The following is a 12,701-nucleotide window of genomic DNA, read 5'->3' as shown; positions in this document are numbered from 1 at the left end:
TGGAGAAAATGTAGACAGAAATTTTCAGGCTAATGTTGTTGACAATCAGGTACAGGATAATAATAAAAAATCTGATACTTTATTATTAGCCTGTATTGCTGTTGATGTGGTTGATAAAAATAAATGGTATTTGGATACGGATTGTAGTAACCATATGTCTGGCAAGAAGGAATTATTTGTTGAACTTGATGAAACTATTCGTGGTGAAGTTAAATTTGAAAATAACACTGTTTTACCAGTGATTGGTAAGAAAAAAATTCCTATTAGCCTGAAAAATGGATCTACTAATTTTATTTCTGATGTTTTCTATGTTCCTGGGTTGCATCAAAATTTGTTGAGTATGAGCCAGTTGTCTGAGAAAAAATATGATATTTGTATCAGGAATGGTATTGTACTATTTTTGATAAAACTAGTGGAATGATTGCCAGTGTACCAATGATTTCAAATCGCTTATTTCCACTAAATTTGAGTAGTGCCAATTTTCTTGTTTGAGTACAGTGATAGATGACAGTAATTGGTTGTGGCATATGCGATTTGGTCATTTGAATTTTGACAGTTTGAAATTTTTGACAAATAAAAGAATGGTTGGTGGATTGCCTAATATTAGAAATCCTGGTAGAGTCTGTGATATATGCGTTTTGGGAAAACAACATAGGGATACTTTTCATACTAGTAAATCATGGAGGGCCAGAAGATCATTAGAAATTATTCATTCAAATTTATGCATTGTGGAGGTTCCTTCTAATGGTGGTTGTAGGTATTTTATTATCTTTATTGATGATTTTAGTAGAAAAGCCTAGGTATATTTTTTGAAACAAAAATCTGATACCTTGACACTTTTAAAATTTTTAAAACTTTTGTTGAGAGGCAGAGTGGGCATTAGATTAAAATTTTGAGAACAGATAGGGGTCAGGAATATTTGGTGTGTGATGATTTTTTTGAGAAAAATGGGATACAGCATTAGTTGATTACCAGGTACACTCCCCAACAAAATGGAGTGGCAGAGAGGAAGAATATGACAGTTATGGATATGGTGAGGTGTATATTGAGGTGAAAAATATGCCAAAAACCTTTTTGGGCAGAGGCAATTTCTTGTGCAATTTATCTGTTAAACAGGTGTCCTACCAGAAGTGTTCCCCGAAAAACTCCTAAAGAAGTTTGGAGTGGTAGAAAACCATTTTTTGATCATCTCAGCGTTTTTGGATGTATTGCCTATTCCCACATTCCTGATCAATTAAGAAAAAAACTTGATGATGAGGGGGAGAAGTGTGACGATCCCACTTCTCCTTAGAGCGAACCCTAGGGTTTCGGCGGGCCGCCTGCCTAACTCTCGCTAGGGCTCACTACAAGCCAAATTTATAATTTAAAACTACTCAACCAAGAAGATACTAATATAAAGAAGAAGTCGCTTCTTTCAAAAGTCGTTCAATTCTACACCATAATATTTCAAAAATTACATCAAGCATCCCAAAAATACATCTACCAAAAGGTCAGTTAAATCATTTACATCCATAACTAGTTCAAAATATAATCAAAGCCAGCGTCTTCAAACAAATCTCTCCACTTCAAGATCCTGTTAAGGAAATCAAACTTAATGGGGTGAACTAACGCTCAGTGAAACCAAGAAAAACAGGCAAGCAAACAAGTACAATTAGCATTAAGAATATATAAATCAAGAAGGGCAGCCATAATATTTTACGTAAAATTCACTAGAGAAAATAAAAGCATAATCACTAAAGGATATAGGAGCTCTCAGGAGCTAAATCCACAATTCATGCTACACCGATACGTTTTGAACCACGATTTCCAAATATTGACACTCCGTCAACCAAACAAATAACAAGTCTGTAGAACCCCATTTTTCACCAATTTCTGTCCACCGTTACACCCCCTGCCGGGCCCGCATGTCAAACAAGATATGGTATTACTCGAGTATATCCAAACAAGTCAAGTACACAAGCACAAAGTTCACCAAACTCCTCAACCAAACCCTTGCTAGCTTGAGTTGAATGGCTAGCCATTGGGTTTTGAGGCCCTCAAGATCAAGTATAAGTCGATGAGATTGCTCTCAAATCGACGCCAAGTCAAGCACAAACACAAGTATATTTGTCAAGTACGAGCAAGTAAATTATCAAATCAAACAAGAGAGGATGAGTGAGATAAAGTATACACTCGCCTCAACAAGTTTAATTAGCACAATCAACAAGTATCATCAAGAAGTAATCTAAGTAGTGTACGTGCAATAAGACATGCACTTGACACTCACCAAAATCAAAAGCAAACGAGCAAGCAAGCCGTTTACTGTTCCACGCTGAAATTCCTTTCGAAATTCTCTTGAACACCTGAAACAATATCAACCAACCATCACTAAATGCAAACCACCTTAGGCCAATCCCCCCCTTAAACCATGACTCACGTACACCCTAAGTTACTTAGCACACAAGGAGAAAAATTCATTTGCCTAATCAACTAAGACAATACATCAAGAGAGGTTTAAATCCTTTGAAAATCAAGATTCAAAATGAAGATTTAAAGTCACAAGAGACCTTGTATCCATACATGAAATCAAACTTAAAACGGACTAACCATCTCAAAGGAAAGTTGGAAGTTCTTAAAAGAACATTTTGTTTTAAACCAGAAATGTAGCTCTGCGAGGCACTACTTGAAAAATCAAATCTTGAGTTTTGTAAGTCCAAAAATTGAAAACCTTATACCGTTGGAAACCAGATTCAAAGGAATACAATTGTCTTGAAGACATTTTTGTAAGATTCAATCCACAAGTAGATCAAATTTTGGCCTCAAGTTACAGCTCCACCAAGTTTAAGAGCACATCAGGTTTTGAATTGCAGTCAACTTTGAAAAATCATAAATATTCATAGGAGTTGAGAAAATTTCTGAAATTTGAACGATAGAAAGTAATCTGAATCTAGTTTCAAACGCACAAGCAGAACTTAATTTAAATTTTTTTATACCAAGATATCAATATTTTTCTAAGACGGGTTAGTCACACCTGCGAGAATTTTTTAGAAAATAGGGCAGTGTGTATCTCTCTCTCTTGGCTTCTTAAGTCCAAATTTTTACTCAACCTACTCACACATCCATAGCTTAATATCTAACAAAGGTTATTGAGTTAGATTTCACCCAAAAAATTCGAAAATCAAGGCTGGAAACTAGCTAGTCAGGTCGGCCATTGCATAGAGAAAATTTCTGGAATCTTGTCCTTCAACCAATCACATTCAAAATTCATCCAATGCATGAGATTTCCACAATAAACACAAACCAACATATATCAAGTCCTTTAGCATTAAAATCTACCATAGATTCCATAACAAAATATGAAAGATCCTCAAGTCATCTAGCCTAAATTTTTAGGGTTCCAAATACCCTTTCATAGCAACCGACATCTACTACCAAATCTTGCATGAAATTAAAGATCAAGTAGAGTGGAGCTAGTTACCTCTTCCAAGTTTCTTCAACCCTAGTTAAGTCCAAGCTTTGCACCACCAAATCTACCAAGAACCACCACAAAACAAGGCCTTTCTTCAAGTTTGAACAACTTCCAAAGGTGTGAAGATTTTGGGGGGGAATTTTGGAGCAAGATTTGTAGTTGAAGAAGGAGTTTTTCTTCCCCTCTTTTGAAGCTTCAAGGGCCAGCCAAAGAGAGAGAAAATGAGAGAAGATGAAGGTTTGGTTGGTGATTGGAAATGAAGTGAAAGTTGGCCTTTTTGTTGTTTAGAAAGTCAACTAGGAATAGTGGCAAAATAGCGTCCTGTACTCACTAGTTCCCTCTTGTTTCTTACTCATATATACTAATCTCCCAAGATGGTTTTTCTTACACCACTAATACTCACCCTTACTAGTCCGAGATTAATTCTTCAAATCCCCAATTAATCACGCAGGTGCGACTTTTTGAAAAATTTTGACACGTAAGCGATAAAATATGATTTAAGTAAAGTTCATACTAAAGTGATAAAATTAAATGACATGTCAATGCAAATAATTTTTAAAATATGTGAAATTAAGAATAAAAGTGCGAGTCCTCACAAGAAGTGTGTATTTATTGGTTATAGTGAAGTATCTCGAGCTTACAAGTTGTATAATCCTGTGACAAAAAGGGTGATAGTGAGTAGAGATGTGACTTTTGACAAAAGAGGTGTTTGGGATTGGTCTACTGGAGATCTTGAGATAGCAGAGGTGACTCTAAATTATCAGCAAGAGGAGAATAATTATGATATTCAGCCATCATCAGTTGCTCAGGGTCCACAAACTGGATTAACTAGATGTCCCCAATGTCAGCGACAGATGCCAGCTCGTCTTCAAGATTATGTTATTACACAAGATGATATTCCTTCTGACGAAGATATTGTTAATTTTGTTTTGTTTGCAGATTGTTGACCCAGTTGTGTATGAGGATGCAGCCAGTGATATTTGTTGGGTGAAAGCAATAGAGGAAGAAATTGATGCAATAGAGAAGAATGACACCTGGGAACTTACTTCTCTTCCAATTGGTAAAAAAACCATTGGAGTGAAGTGGGTGTACAAGATAAAATTTAAACCCAGTGGAGAAGTTGATAGATATAAGGCGAGACTAGTGGTGAAGAGATACAAGCAGAAACTTGGGATTGACTATTTTGAAGTGTTTGCACTAGTTACCAGACTTGACACAGTCCGTATGATAATTTCTCTAGCTGCTCAAAATAACTGGAGAATTTATCAAATGGATGTCAAGTCAACCTTCCTAAATGGAGTTCTTAATGAAGAAGTGTATGTGGAGCAGCCAGCAGGATTTGTTAGAAGAGGTCAGGAAAATAAGGTGTATAGATTGAAGAGAGCCTTATATGGATTGAAACAAGCCCCAAGAGCGTGGTATACAATAGTTGATTCCTATTTTCTGACTCATGGTTTTCAAAGGTGTCCATATGAGCACACTTTATATATTAAATCTTCTACTCATGGTGATATTCTTATTGTGTGCTTGTATGTAGATGATTTAATTTTTACAAGAAATAATTCAGAGATGGTTGTAGAGTTCAGAGAGGCTATGATTAAGCAGTTTGATATGACAGATATGAGACTCATGTTATATTTTTTGGGAATTGAAGTTTTTCAGTCTGACAATGGGATTTTTATATCTCAAAAGAAATATGCAGGTGACATTCTAAAGAAATTCAAGATGGATGCAACAAAACCAATTTTGACACCAGTTGAAGAAAAATTGAGGTTAACCATGGAAGGCGGTGGTGGATATGTAAATCCCACCTACTTTAAAAGTTTGGTAGGGAGTTTGAGATATTTGACGTCTACAAAATCAGATAGCAATTTTGCTGTTGGTCTTATTAGCAGGTTCATGGAAAATCCACATTAGCCACACTTACAGGCAGCCAAGAGGATTTTGACGTATATTGGAGGTACTCGTAGTGATGGCATTTTTTATTCAAAAAATGATCCAGTTGAATTGTGTGGCTATACAGATAGTGATTGGGCAGGTGATAAGTAGAAAGGAAGAGTACTTCAGGTTATGCATTTTTTATTGGTTCTGGCGTGGTTTTTTGGAGTTCGAAGAAACACCAGGTGATTGCATTGTTTACAGCGGAGGCGGAATATATTACAGCTCCTAACAGTGCTACTCAGGCTTTGTGGTTACATCGCATACTTGGTGTTCTACAACACAAGCAGGTTGATCCTACAAAGATTTATTGTGATAGTAAGTCAGCAATTGAATTGTCTAAAAATATAGTGCTTCATGGGCGTAGCAAGCATATTGACATCAAATATCACTTCATATGTGAGTTGGTTCGAAAGAGGGAGATTGAAGTTAATTATTGCAGAACTGAAGAGCAGGTGGCCGACATTTTCACCAAGGCATTGAAGACGGAGCCTTTTGTCAAGTTGAAGAAGATGTTGGGTATGTCCAAATTAGAGGAGCTTGGTTTAATGGAGGCTATGTAGAACATTAAACCAAATTTATTGGTTAGACTTATTTGCTGGCCATATGGCATTAGTTTATTAGTTAATAATGTTAGTAGCATTGTTAGTTTTATAGACGAAGTCACACAGGATTACTTCCATTAAGGTATAGCACTAGTAATTGTGCAAGTGCGTAAGGTACACGGAGTGTATTAGATGTAACCTCTGCGTCAATTGTAAAAGGGGTGTCAGAAGCATCTATTAGGATGTGTAAAAGAAAGCCACGCAGCCGCGCCTCGTGAATAGTTGAGAAAATTTTCTCTTTGCCTCTCTTTCGTTGTTCTTGAATATTTTTCTGGGGTTTATAATTTGTTATTAATTTGAGTCCATCAAAACTTGGCCCTGTTTAGCAAAATGAATTTTTACCTAATTTTTCTCTTATAAATTTTTTTAATTACTTTAGTTACAATAATCTCAAAAAACTTCTCAAAATTTTTAAAATACACACTTCAAAATTCTAAAAAACACATAAAAAAATGTTCCTTCTTCCTTCCCCACCTCAACCTATCACCACCTCCGTACCGGAAGAGGCAGAGGTTTTTTTTTTTTTTTCTCTTCTTCCTCTCCCTCTCCTTCTTTCTCCTCCCCTCCCCATCTCTCCTCCCTTCCCCGCCACCCTCCCGGTCCCTCTCCCCTAGTTGTGTGACCAAATCGCGAGTCTAGCACCGGTGATCAGCGAGTAGTGAGGTAAGGGAGAAGAAGAAGGGAGGAAAGAAAAAGAAAAAGAAAGAAAGAAAAAGAAAAGAAAAAAAGTTTTAAATCTTAAAATTTTTTTCTATAACTTCTACAGTAAATTACAGTAAATTTTTAAACAAACACCAAAAAAACTTATTTGCCAAATGGGGTCAAGAATTCAATCGCTGTTATGAAACAACTAAAAGTGTGGATGTCTTTTTGTATTCCCAAGAGGATTAATTCATGTTTTATGGCTACATTATATATAGAAGTTACAATCCATAAATCTATTCATGTAGTGGAGAAAGCGTTTCATAGGTTTCTTCATATTCTTGTAGTAGTGGGTGTTTAATAGGATTAATGTACATTTACTCTTGTAGTACCTATATATAGAGGTACATTGACACCCTTTGTGGAAGACTTTTGTATTGGTTGGAATATAAGAATATCATTCTCTCATTCTCTACTTCTTTCTCTAATATCTCTGTCGCGCCCCACTTTTTGATGTGGTGAAATGTGTGTGGTGTGTGTAGTGTGGTGTGAACGTGTGCAAAATGAAAATAAAGGCCATGGGACTTGATAAAGCGACGGTTTGGCCATATAAAGTTCAAAAAGGGTTTTTTTGAAAAATGGAGTCGCCACTTGGTATAGAGTTAGGGTGTACCAAGTCACCCAAAAATGATTTTTGTTTTTGAAAAGTAAATAAACCCTTTTAGAGAACTTTCGGGTCTACGTAACCAAAAGAGGGATCGGGGGTCACATTTGACGAAGGGGAAGGCAAGGATAAAAAATCCAAGGCACCCCTTCGACCTAGCCAAGGCTAGTTGCGTGACTTAAACCAATTTTTCCTACTTTTTCTACCCAAGGTATGTATCGCATGTTGGATATGTCTATATGAATGCAAAAACCTAGACCTAGGGGGATTGGGGGAAATTTCTCTTCGAAGGTTGAGTGGTGCCAATCACATTAATTGTTAAGCCCAATAATGATCCTTTGGAGAGGTCACATAATCCTAAATGACATAAAAATGAGTGGAATGCATGCCATGTGAAAGTGTGAGTTTGTGTGAAGTGAGAAAAATGATAAAAATACAATATAAGTGGAGGTGTGCAAATGTCTTTGAATGCAAATATATACTCCAAGTGCAAGTGGGCAAAAATGCATGTATGCAATTTAAAGAAAAGTGCGAAAGTGTCGGTGTGCAAATGAAGATGAAAGTACTCGTGTGCGAGTGAAGATAAAAGTGTTCGTGTGCAAGTGAAGATAAAAAGTGTTCGTGTGCAAGTGAAAAAAAAGTGTTCGTGTGCAAGTGAAAGTGATAAAAAGGTGCATGTGTGCAAATGAGACAAAAGTGAAAGTGTGATGATAGAGTGGATTGAGAATGCATGAGCCTAGGGAATTCATGCATATTGGGTACGGGGAGACCTAAATCGTGACTCAATTTGCCCTTTTATAGAGAGGATACAAGCGTGCTAAGGCTTAGAAAAAGCCACACTCGTCTATATCCCATATTTAAGGGGACTCTTCAGGCAAATGTACCCTAACTAGCATGAGATGCAAAAATCCTAAAATGAGGGGAAAATGGGTTCGAGGAACATGCCAAATGATAAAACTAAGAAAAATGTATGACATGTAGTGAACATGCAAATATGCACTATTGAAAGGGAAATCCTAAGGGTCTAGCGTTGGACTAGCCCATCTATGAATTCCGACTAGCGTTGGACTAGCGGAAACGTACATTCATCCATTCCATTCATCCACACTATGAAAAGCGAGTAGACATGCGAATCACTTATAAACACGTAGCACATAACACTTAGCATGCTCGACTAGATGCAAGAGCCTACTAAAGCAATTAAACATGTAGCAACAAAAGCAAGCAACCAAGGGGAAGGGGAAGTGGACCAGATGCTCTCCGAGCCCTATCTATTACAAGCCAAGAGGTGTACACATACCCCATAAAAGCATAAAGGGGAAGGGGAAATGGACCAGATGCTCTCCGAACCCTATCTATTACAAGCCAAGAGGTGTACACATACCCCATAAAACTTAAATAACAGTAAAAGTAAGTAAATGCATGCAAAGAGGTAAGGAAAGCGAAGTAGACAGGCATATTCACATAACACGTAGGAGCACATAGGGTCAAATGAAGTGCAAATGAGGGATAGAGTGTACCTCCCTTGGAATGGAGTCCAAATGAAGTAAAATTATTCAATTACCCTCCAAAATAATAAACAGGTCATGGCACCACTTTATTTAAGAAAAATCAAAAGAAATGGGCAAAACAAGGCTCACTTAGTCATAAAGCTCTTAAATTCATGCATGAAGTGCAATTGAAACAAAGCATGGTAGTCAATTGAAACAAACAAGCAATGAAGTTGTAAAATTAAAAGCCACCAAGGGCCAAATTGAGGAAATCATTCAATTGATTGGGTCATAGTAGGACAAGGGGAGACTTGGGGGGTTAAAGTGAAAGTGTTTTAGGACCTAATTGCAAGATCATGGAATGTAATTGGGCCTTTGTAGTATTACTAGAGACTAGAGGGAGCAAAGTGCAATTTTTGGAAATCATTTTCATGCAAACTCATGCAAACAACGTAGGAAGACAATTTCTGCAGCTGAAAACTTCTACAAACAACATGAATGTGCGCTGCATTTTACTTCCAAACTTGGATTTCATATTCCAAAACCCCCAAATTTGATCGAGACCTTTCAACCAAACATCACAAAACTAATCTAAACCTCATGACATACAATTTTAAGATTCATTCAACCCAAAATATCGCAGGAAACTGATGCAAAATTCTGGGGTTACATTCATATAAAACAGGTTCGGCAACCCGAAATTCATCTTCAACAGGTATGTGATCTTGATTCAGGTGGTTTAGACTCCAAGCAAGCCAACTCAAACACCATTTATTCAAATTCTTCTTTTCAATATAAGGCCAACAAACAAGCTGGGGGCGAAATTTGGTGGGCAATCGTGGAAAGGGAATCAGCAAAGAAAATGCAGCAAAATGATTCGATGGCTGCAACGAATGGGACTGTTCTATTGCAGCTGAACTCTATTTCAAAACATGGCTCTACTTCATAGCATACATGCATACGGTGCTCCAATCAAAAGATAAACAAATCAAACACTTTAGCTATGCAAAACTTCAACAAACGGACATGCAAGCTTGCTGCATTTTTTTTATTTCCAAACCCAAATTTCAGACACAAACATTCGGCTTTGTTAAAAAGAAAATTCCTGGTTTTCTGGTGTGATTTCTTTTCATTCGAACACCACAAATGACTTAAACAACACAGCCTTGGACTTGGCATCCAATCAAGCAAAAGCGTAGACAGAAATGACGCAAACTCTAAACTTCAGACAGACTACAAACTTCAGCACCCCAAAACAGCATCAAGTTGAAATCTTAAACCAGAAAAACAAAGTTCAACATCCTAACCTACAAACAATAAAAGAAAAAGGAACAGCACTCCACGAAGTATTAGCAAAAATCAGCCCGAAACTTTTCATTTCTCTGAAATTTTCCATGCACCAGGTTCGGATGACATGTATTTCCTTACTCGGCTTTGTCAAAACACATACAAAATCTAAACACTCCAGCCCATGAGATCAATATCAACTGATGTAAAAGAGAGCAAGCAACAGAGAGCGAATCAATCAACCATGAGCCAAACACTCAAACAAGCAGCCACAGAAACAAAACGCAGCGGCAAAGATTCCCTACATCCTGATCTGTATCTCATGATACTTGACTGGAAAAGAAATGAAAATATTACCTTAATCACCCAATGAAGCGCAGAATGATCAAGGATGAGGGCTAACAGATTCACCAGATCTTCGGGGAAGCACCAGTGGAAAACAGCGCCGCTGACCTGGTCACTTGGAGCTCCGATCCTTCCTTCCCTTCCAGATTTTCTTTCGGTTTCAATTCTCTCTCCAACCAGCCATTGTTACCCACTCTCCTTCTGTTTTTGCTTTCCCTTTTGTTGCCTCAACCGTCAGCTCCTAGATGAAGCCCTCTGTTTTTCTTACAGTCGTCCCTTTCTAGCCTCTCTCTCGGTTTTTCCTGTTTTTGCCGTCAACCTCACGGCCGCCTCCCTCTCTGTTTTTTTCCCCTGAAACTCCCTTCTCCCCAAAAACCTTCGCTCAGTATTCTTGTTTTGCCTGTCGATGCTCTCCCCAGAAAAACCCTTAGCCTTTCTTTTGCTGTTTTTTCCTTTCTCCCCCGTCAGCCCCCCCTGCGGCTGTAGCTCTTTTTCTCTTTTATATCCACTTCCAAATCTCCTAAAACCCTCATCTCAACGATGAGGATGAGGGCTTGTTACCCCTATGAAATCCAGCCCTCCAATTGTCTCCTACGAATGTCCTTTGCACGCTGCAAAAAATTGCAGCGTGCATGCCGCGACAAAATATATCTTTTTCCTTTTTTTTTTTTTTTTACAATAATAATTACAGAAATGATAAATTAAAATATAAATAATAATAATAACAAAATTACACAAACCAGGTAACAATAATAATAACAAAACAAAAATAATTTTAAACAAAAAACTAAACAAAATGGCCATTTTTTAACTTTCAATTTTCCTCTTTTCATCATTTTCTTTTTCTCAAAATAACTTAATAAAAATAACTAAAGTGCCCAAAGATTGAATTTAAAGAAATAAACATATTTTTGTGAACAAATTTTCCTTTTTCCTTTCTCTTTTTTTCATTTTTCCAATCCAACTAAAACCTATTTTTCCCTTTTTCTTTAATTTTCTTTTCTCCTTTTTTTGTGATTTTTCATTTTCATTTCTCTTTCAAGAAAGCTTTGAATAAAAACAAAATGACTAAAACATATTTTTGATGTCTTCTTTTTCTTTTTTCTAAAAACTCTACGCTAACTTTAAACTTAAAAGCTAAAACCAAAAATTAAAACTAAAAGTAAACAACGAATGCAAGCAATCTAAAATGAAAATCATGAAATAGATGCCACATAAAATTATTCAAAAATTTGGTGTCTACAGTTTGCCCCTCTTTGTCTGAGTTTTGAAAAAACTTGAGACAAAGAAGTAGACACCAAATACTTACCTGAGTCATTCGGCTTCAGCTACTCGAACGACTGCTGTTATTGACATGAGGACTGACTCCTTTTAATGAGACTGAGTCGGACGAGAAATTTAAAACGGGATAGACCCGAACTGGAAGTTTAAAACGGGACAGACCTGGACAGAAATGTAAAATTGGGATAGCCCCACGGGATAGACCCGAACAGAAATTTAAAACGGGATAGACCCGAACAGAAGTTTAAAATTTGGGATAGACCCATGGGATAGACCCGAACAGAAATGTAACATTGGGTAGACCCACGGGATAGACCCGAACAGAAATTAAAAACGGGGTAGACCCGAACAGGAATTTAAATGGGATTGTATGAAGAAAACTGTATAAGACTTTATTTGAAAATGTATCCACAGATTTGCCCCAGTAATGAATTGGTCAGTGGGATTAAACCCGAACCTGCCATGATTATCGACCAGTGGGATAATACCCGATCCTGCCGAGGTTGGCGGGATGAAACCTGGTCCCAACGAAAAAAGCGGCCAGCGGGATTATACCCGGTCCTGCCAAGATGATCGACCAGTGGGATAATACCCGATCCTGCCGAGGTTGGCGGGATGAAACCCGGTCCCAACGAAAAAAGCGGTCAGCGGGATTATACCCGGTCCTGCCAAGATGATCGACCAGTGGGATAATACCCGATCCTGCCGAGGTTGGCGGGATGAAACCCGGTCCCAACGAAAAAAGCGGTCAGCGGGATTATACCCGGTCCTGCCGAGATGATCGACCAGTGGGATAATACCCGATCCAGCCGAGGTTGGCGGGATGAAACCCGGTCCCAACGAAAAAAGCGGTCAGCCGGGATTTATACCCGGTCCTGCCGAGGGGTGATTGGCGGATGAAACCCGCGTCCCCAATTTGATTTAAAAGCGGTGCAGCGGGATTATACCGGTCCTGCCGAGATGGCGGGATGAAACCCTAGGTCCAATTGATAAAGAGCGGT

This window comes from Coffea eugenioides, chromosome 8, assembly GCF_003713205.1.
Source record: "Coffea eugenioides isolate CCC68of chromosome 8, Ceug_1.0, whole genome shotgun sequence".
In the NCBI taxonomy this organism is placed as follows: Eukaryota; Viridiplantae; Streptophyta; class Magnoliopsida; order Gentianales; family Rubiaceae; genus Coffea; species Coffea eugenioides.
Note: the sequence above shows the minus strand (reverse complement) of the source record.